Source organism: Leopardus geoffroyi, chromosome A3 (assembly GCF_018350155.1).
Source record: "Leopardus geoffroyi isolate Oge1 chromosome A3, O.geoffroyi_Oge1_pat1.0, whole genome shotgun sequence".
NCBI classification, from domain to species: Eukaryota; Metazoa; Chordata; class Mammalia; order Carnivora; family Felidae; genus Leopardus; species Leopardus geoffroyi.
In genome coordinates this window covers 76,800,129-76,806,128 of record NC_059336.1, presented here as the reverse complement: position 1 = coordinate 76,806,128, position 6,000 = coordinate 76,800,129, and positions in this window count along the sequence as shown.

Sequence of the window (6,000 nt, the reverse complement as noted above, 5' to 3'; positions counted from 1 at the left end):
GAATGAGGGAAAGTAGCAATACCTCAGAGAAAATATTTTTTCAATGCAGTTGCTGGCTGTGCTGCTTTTGCTTTTCCCACTCATGTATAGGATCTGATGAACACCGAATGTAGGCTGCAAAAAGAACTATCTGAGTGAGTATGGATAATATCTGAGTTAGCTGATATCATAATTTCATACACCATTTAGATTGTAATAGTATTAATCTACCTTTGACACCTAGGCTGACCCTTTCCCTGAGTCAGTAAACTTTTTCTTTTTTTTTCTTTTTTTAAATGTTTCTTTATTTTTGAGAAAGAAACAGAGTGCGAGCAGGGGAGGTACAGAGAAACAGAGAGAGAGAGAGAGAGAGAGAGAGAGAGAGTCTAAAGCAGGCTCCAGGCTCTGAGCTGTCAACACAGAGCCCAAGGTGGGGCTCAGACTCAGGAACCGTGAGATCATGACCTGAGCCAAAGTCAGTCGCTTAATCAACTGAGCCACCCAGGTGCCCCAGTAAACGTTTTCTTTTTTTCTTTTAAATTAAAAAAAATATATTTACTTATTTTTTATAGAGAAAGAGTGAAAAGGGAGGGGCAGAGAAAGAGGGAGACACAGAATCAAAAGCAGTCTTCAGGCTCTGAGCTGTCAGCACAGAGCCTGACACGGGGCTCAACCTCACAAACCGCAAGATCATGATCTCAGCTGAAGTCAGACGCTTCACCGACTGAGCCACCCAGGTGCCCCCCCCCCCAGTAAACTTTTTCTTAAAAGTTGAGATAGTAAATATTTTAGGTTTGCAGATCCTACGATCTCTGTTACAACTACTAAACTGCCATTGTGAGGCGAAGCAGCTGTAATGCAGTAGAACAGACAACAAAAAAGAGCGGATAATACAGAAATGAATGAATGTGGCTGCATTCCAATAAAACTTTATTTTTGGACACTGAAATTTGAACCTCACATCATGTCCATGTGTCATTAAATATCCTTATTTTGATTTTGTTTCAATCACTCAAAAATGTAAGAACCAATCTTCACGCACAGGCTAGAGAAAAACGGGTGGAGAACCAGGTTTGGCCCAGAGGACATAGTATGCTGACCTCTGTCTTCTACTATTACAGAATAACATAAACAAAAAAACCCTAGGAGGGATTTTTTAAAGAAGGTAAATCTCAGGGTGCCTGGGTGGCTCAGTCGGTTAAGCGTCCAACTCTTGATACTGGTTCAGGTCACGATCTCACAGTTCATGGGTTCGAGCCTGCTGACAGTGTGGGGCCTGCTTGGGATTCTCTCTTTCCCTCTGCCCATCCTCCACTCGCAATTTCTCCCTCTTTCAAAAATAAATAAATAAACTTAAAAAAATAAGGTAAGTCTCTTGAAATATCGGATTTTTAAACATAAATTGACCATAGTCCTTATATTTGAATGCCATTTGTAAACTTTTTATTCAAGTATATACATACAGAAAGTATACAACTTGATGAATATTCACGAACCAAATACAATTGTATAACCAGCACTCAGATCAAGAAACAGAACATTATCAGCATTCAGAAGCTCCCCATGCTCCTCACCTGTCAGCCACTATCACCACCACCTCCCCTATTCCAAGGGTAGCTACTACTCTGACTTCTAAATACCCAGATTAATATGCTGTGGGTTTTTTTTTCTTTTGGTATGATAGTTTACTTTTTAAAAATAACTAAGACAACATTGTAGGATAAAGTATGCTTGTACAATAAAAAAGACAATTAGATGCTACAACTGAAAATTATAGTTTTGAAATCACATAATCATCGACTCTAGAAATGTAAGAGATTGTAGAGAACATCCACATTTACACCCTCATACTACACCAGAGTCTCAGAGTAACATAACTAATATGTTTATAATTCAATTGTCTATCCAAATATTAGTTAGATAAGCATTATGCACATATGCAGGTGGTCAAAATCTATACGTCAACACTAATATTGACAGTTAGTAAAATAATAAATTAAATTTTTGGTTATGCTATTTTTTTCAAAGCTAATATCTCCCTCATTTTCATTACATAATTGACAAAGCATTGAATTCTTTTACAAGAACATCTAGGACTGGCCAATACTTTCAACTATTGGCACTGCTAATGAAGATGAAGATCTTTGCAACAACTCACAAATGATTAGCCTTCATGATAAGGTGAAAACTGAATATTTAATGATTTTATTAACTACTATTTTTGCTATATATATCAAGGTATATCTATGTTTTAGTTGTAATATTAACCAAATGTAAAATAACACTTTGCTATTTTTTTTAATGTTTATTATTTTTGAGAGAGAGAGAGAGAGAGAGAGGCAGAGAGAGAGGGAGAGAGAATCCCAAGCAAGCTCTGCACTGTTAGCCAGAGCTCAATGCGAGGCTCAAACTCATGAACTGTGAGATCATGACCAGAGCCCCAACCACAAGTCAGACACTTAACCAACTGAGCCACCCAGGCAGGCACCCAACACTTTGCTAATTTAACTGAAGTTACAACAAAACTTTTTTTTATGGCAATACACCAAGACTGGGCATTTTTAACAATCTAATAACAGAGCAGAAATCGAAAAACTATGTGCTGCATTTCCAAACTATGATACAAATAACAGGAGCCAAGTTAGACAAAAGGTAAGATGTGGAGCAATTTTCGAGCACCATTTTATACAGCCTCCTATGTAATACCTCCCACCAACCCCAACAGTGAGTGTTTTCACCTGAAAGGTACTTTATACTTACAGGATCTGCAAATGTTTGTTTTATGAAGAAAAATTAAAACATGTTATTATTTAAGTGTAAACAGCAATGTATAATATATCCGGAAATAATATAGTATATTATCTAAGTATAAAATTAGATTAATTCCAAAGATTTAAATGGGATTGGGTAATCCTAAATAGAACTGTACTGTCTTCACTCTGGGACAAAACTTGCCTTGTGACCTTGACCATGGCAAATTACCTTGAACCTCAGTTTCCTCATCTAAAATGTGATACTGTGAAGTTTCTTTCCAGTTCTAAAAATATAATTATTCTAAGAACAAGAAAGTAATTAACATCCAAGCAAGAGTGTCTTCTTTCCTGAAATGCCTGAATATAGCATAGTTAGGGAAGAATTAACGTTTGAAAACAATTTTCCTGAAATGTTATGAATTTCTCTAATAGTTCAGAGGCTAAATGTGAAGACACTTCAACATTAAGGAGTGAATGTTTTAAACAGTAAAAATACATTCTCCAGGCAGGCAGTTAAACTTTTCAACTGCTGGCCAAAAAACTTTATCAAGTCTACATCTTTTAAAAGTGAGACTTCTGTGGCTAGCCCCTTCCGATCAGTATAAATTCAATCCAATTTAAAGCCCGGTAACAATGTGGGCAGTCTCAGACTATTACTTTCAATGGGATTGGGTCCCTAAGGATGGCAACGACTGAGTCCCATTGAAAGTAATGGAGTAAGCAATCACATGCCATTACTTCCAAGGAGACACAGTCTCTACTACCCATAATAACTTGGTAATATAAATCAGCACTGACTCATCAGCATGAAGAATAAAAATGTAAAAGAATTTCAAAGCTGCAAATGTGCACCCTGAGACAAAAAAAAAAAAAAAAAAAATTCCTCTCTCTCTTGCGCCCATAGCTCATCAATGTTAAAACATGTTTTAGTGGAGCTAGAAAGGTCCAAGAACCCAGGGTAAGGCAGAATGAATCCTAGGAAGATGATCCTGCCCTCCTCACATTTCCCTTTGAAAAACTATTGACATGCTATTAAGTGTTGTCCTGAATTACATGCCTGTTTTGTGCCCTTTTCATTCCCACGTTTGTTTTTAAGCATCAGCAGTTTAGAGAAGAACAGTTTTTACCCTTAGAACCACAATTGGTTAAATTCATTGTAAATGAGCTTTTTTACCTTCTGTTTTAATACATATGTGTTGATTTCCCCAATAGGTGAAAAAAAATACAATCTCGATTTCTTTCCATGTGACATTCGGGCAAAATTCCAAGCAAACCTGTGTCTTAGAAATAAGAGAGTTTGCCAAGATTTCCTCGCTTCATTCCCTTTAACTAGAACTAGTTTTGAGCAGGATGTTTTGCTCCTCCAAACCTCCCCTCAATCCTAATCTCTCAACCTATGAAAACAATATGAACAATTGATTGGAGCCACTTACATTCAGTGTGATTGAGGTTCATTTTATCGAAGGAATGAGCAAGAGAATCACAATTAAACACTTGCAAAGCTGTAGGTAGAGGCGCGTTAGTAAATATTTAACAGCTAGTTCTCAGGGAGGAAAAAATAGCTCTGACTGTAGCATTTGCCAATTTTCCTCGTGCAAGTACTTCCACCATGGCTGATTTCACATTACCAACATGATGATACTAGATGGAGAGTATGGGAAAAGATGTGCAGTAGCACACCATTATATAGTATTTCCACCATGAAAATACAACAAATGTGAATGACTTCAAGACCACAGACAATAGTAAAAATGTTATAAAGTCATTACAAAGTGATGAGTCTTGAAAGGCTATTCCTTTTATTTTAAATATAATTAATTTGACGTTAAGTGTAATAATTTAATTTTTAATCATGACTGTGCTAAACAACAGACTTACAAAATTCCTGACAATCTAAAAATTGGCTTGTGGGAGCCAGAACCAGTCTCCAGCACATCCACTGGGTGTTTTTCCTTTAACACTGGGCAGCCAAGTTGACATTGCGTCACGGGTTACAACGGATTTGCAAATCAGTGAAGACTTTCCCAGACCTTATACCAGTGGGATCTGTCTTGAGTAAATATCCAACCGTGCTGAAAATTCTGAAAGTCATATGTAACTTGATTGTTACATGACTCAACCAGTCTGGTGCAAACAAATTCAGGTTTTTATCTAAAAATTTTGATGTGGGAAAGGCATTTGAATCAGACAAACCCAAGTTTATCTCAGCTCTCCTTTGCTATTTGTGTGCCCTTGGTTTATTTGTTTTAACTTTTTTATGCCTTAGTTACCTCATTTATAAATGACGCTCAAAATAGATTATGCTATGGACAATTATAAGGACTATAACCACAGTCTTTCTCAAATCCTTACATTTTCAGATACCACAATATTATATAATTGCCCTCATGAAATGCAATAATGTAAGTGGGAAAAAAATTAGGCCACTCCCTAGGATCCCTAATGATCTTATAAGTACAGGTTTTAAGGCATTTATGAAGCTATTAAAATAAATTCTACCAACTGTAATTTTCACAAGTTTCCTCTTTTATTTAAAGAACAACTTTTGACTCTTTGAAACAGCTTCGTGAGTCACTTTTTCTTCTGCCTTTTCAATGCATATAGTGGATTCTTCAGTTACAGATTTGAACCAGAGCCCAATGCAGCACTGTATTTTTAAATGTACCCAGAACTTCTAAGAGACATAATTTTCCTAGACTTCTTCACTCCCATCGCTAGCCCCTGGCTTTCTCTAGGCATTATTTTCCCCACACATACAACAGTAAACAATAGTATTTAAAGTACAAAACTTCTCAGTGGTGAGAAAACAAAGACATGTGAAGGTGTGGATGTTAGAAGATTAGTCAGGTGCATTCACTATCTAGAACCTACCCCTGCATATTAGCCTCACAGAGCAATTTAGACTCTTTTTTCAGTATAATTAAAAATCCTACACACAGCAGACATTTGGGTGACTCATGAGGAGTCATCACTGTGAGTGTCTCACTTATAAATCCAAGGTTCCACTGACTGGAGCTATCTGGCATGATTTTGAGAGTATTAAATAAGATGCTATATGTGGAATACTGGGAACAATGCTTCGGTCTTAAATATATCAGGCACCTCCCCTGTGTTACTTTTATGACACCATAATGATTAAAGAGGCCCCAGAAGAAGACAAAACATAAAGAGAAAGCTCTAGGTTGCTTTCCATGCCAATTTTAGACTCTTTACGTTGCAGGACATCAACATGTCCATCATCCTTAACTTTCACTAAGCGCCAGCTCTG